The sequence below is a fragment of the Arvicola amphibius genome, chromosome 11 (genome assembly GCF_903992535.2).
Source record: "Arvicola amphibius chromosome 11, mArvAmp1.2, whole genome shotgun sequence".
In the NCBI taxonomy this organism is placed as follows: domain Eukaryota; kingdom Metazoa; phylum Chordata; class Mammalia; order Rodentia; family Cricetidae; genus Arvicola; species Arvicola amphibius.
In genome coordinates this window covers 102,251,052-102,253,883 of record NC_052057.2, presented here as the reverse complement: position 1 = coordinate 102,253,883, position 2,832 = coordinate 102,251,052, and the positions used below count along the sequence as shown (strand labels likewise).

The following is a 2,832-nucleotide window of genomic DNA, read 5'->3' as shown; positions in this document are numbered from 1 at the left end:
TGCATTAATCAATAGCTGCACTTTTTGCAAACTGTGGCTCTGACAGTCCTGAACAAGAAGGGCCTCCTGTTTCAGCTGCAGTAACTTTTCTGACTATGGATCATTGCTCCTTCTGTGGCAGATTCTTACAGTTCCTCTAATGCATTTAGGACGACTGTCTCAAAGGAACCTGCAGCTTTCCTGACAACTCCTCGCTCTCTCTCCTGCTAAGAACCGCAGCCCTTTTCTGCTGTTTCTTTAAAACCTTCTGCTACCATATCCACCACTTCCACCACCTGATCCATAGCCACCACCATAGGGACTGCCTGGGCTTCTTCCACCAAAACTGCCCCCTTTCATAGGTCCATAATTTGATTGCTGTTGTCCACTATAATTTCCAGAGTCATTATAGTTCCCACCACCGTAGCTACCTCCACCAAAATTTCCTCCTCCATTGATTGTAACCGTCATATCCCCCCCCCCCCACCATATCCACCACCTTGGTTTCCACAGCCTGGTCCACCACTACCATAGCCTCCTCTCCTGCTGTAACCAGGACCACCACAGTCGCCACCATCACCTCCAAATCCATTACCTCCACCATCACCACCTCCAGAACTACCTCTGCTGCCACCACCTCCACCACTATAGCCTCCTCTTCCACCAGAGTTTCCACCATGACCAAAATTACCTCCATCACCTCCAAAGTTCCCTCCACGACCCATAAAATTGCCAGATCCACCTCCACGGCCTCTCTGTGATCCAGCAGACTGCATCTCTTGTATAGAAAGGGCCTTTTTCACTTCACAGTTATGCCCATTAATAGTGTGGTATTTCCAAACAACAATTTTATCATCTGTGTCATGGTCATCAAAAGTCACAAAAGCAAATCCTCTCTTTTTCCCACTCTGCCTGTCTTCCAGAACTTCTATGGTTTCAATCTTGCCATACTTTTCAAAGTAGTCTCCCAGGTTATACTCTTCTGTATCCTCTTTAATACCACCAACAAAGATTTTCTTCACTGTTAAATGGGCACCAGGCTTTACAGAATCCTCTCTAGAAACGGCTCTCTTTGGTTCCACCACACGCCCATCAACTTCGTGTGGCCGAGCACACACTGCAGCATCCACCTCTTCAACACAAGAGTAGGTCACAAAACCAAAGCCCCTGGAACGTTTTGTTTGGGGATCTCTCATTACCACACAGTCTGTAAGTGTGCCCCATTTCTCAAAATGTTCTCTTAAGCCATCATCTGTTGTTTCAAAGCTCAGACCACCAATAAACAGTTTCCTCAACTGTTCTGGTTCCTTTGTATCATGGCCCTCCATTTTGAGACCGGACTCACCTCTTCCAACTCGAATTCAATATGGGACCGAGAGGAGCTTCAGTACTTTTTAATTGAAAATTTGTATTGGCTTATAGAGATATATCAAGGGAAACCAAGTATTCAATTTTTAGCAATTAATACATCATTTAAATATTTATTATTCTATTATTTATGTATTTACTTGTCTGTTTATTATAATTTTGTGGAATAATCTTCTTGTGCACTGTAATTGCCACTCAAACTGGTTTAATAGAACACTGGCCAGTAGCCAGGCATAAAGAATAGGTGGGGTGAACCAACTAAGTATGATGGGAAGGAGAAGGGTGGAGTCAGGAAATTCCAGCTAGCCACTGAGAGAACAGGGCATGTAGAAATAAGGTAATAAGCCATGAGCCATGTGATAATACATAGATTAATAGAAATGGGTTAGTTAAATGTAAGAGTTAGCTAGTAACAATCCTGATCTATCAGCTAAACATTTATCAGTAATATTAAACATCTGAGTGATTATTTGAGAGTGACTGCAGGATATAGGAAAACTTCCGATTACGCACATAAACTATATAGAATATGCAATTAGTCAAATACTTATTCAATACTTTTATTTTTGTTTTTCATAATTATTTATTATTTTATTATTTATGCAATTTACTTGTCTTACTAAAACCTAAGTCACAACTTATAATCCACTGTTGTCTTCTATGATATGGCATTGCTTAGAAGACATATTTATTATTTTTGTTCAGCTTTCATTATTTGTCCTTTAGACTGATTCTGCTCTGTCTTGTGGTTATTTCAGTAATCCTTGACATGCCTTTTTCAGGCACCATTATTCTATAGTGCACCATAAGTTTTTATAAGTCCAATTGAACTATTTGATGAGTTTAAAGTGAACTTCCCCATCCTGTAAGCTCTATGTTATTTTACTCTGTTAACATATAGCAGTAGGCAAAAAGTTATATGACAATGGTAAGGTGTGTGTGTGTGTGTGTGTGTGTGTGTATGTATGTATGTATGTATATATTAAGAAGCCACTTGCTTGTTCCCAGTTGCTCAGCCCAAAAAAACTCACACAGAAACTTTATTAATTAAATCATTGCTTGACATATTAGCTCTAGCTTCTTATTGGCTAGCTCTTAATTTAACCGATTTCTATTAATTTGTGTATAATTTAACTGATTTTTATTAATCTGTGTATTGTATATGGCTGTGGCTTACCAGCAAGGTTTCAGTGCGTCTGTCCATTGCAAAAGCTACATGGCTTCTCTAGACTCTGCCTTCATCCTTCCATAATTCAGTTTAGTTTTCCATGCCTAGCTCTCTTCTGGCCTGCTATAGATCCAAAGCAGTTTTTTATTAATCTTTGGTAATCAAAGCATACAGAAGGGAATCCCACATCATCTCCTTTTTTTCTGTTTAAATGAAAAGGAAGGTTTTAATTTTAATGCAGCACGGTTACATACAATAAAACAGCTATCAAGCTAGAATTATAGTTACAATATTTATATCTACTTTATTTTTTATCA

At 39.2% G+C, this 2,832-nt stretch overlaps 1 pseudogene; it reads right to left on the bottom strand.

The window, feature by feature from the left end:
- Positions 1-237: 237 nt before the first annotated feature.
- LOC119826731 lies at positions 238-1,307 on the bottom strand (annotated as a pseudogene).
- Positions 1,308-2,832: the final 1,525 nt, after the last annotated feature.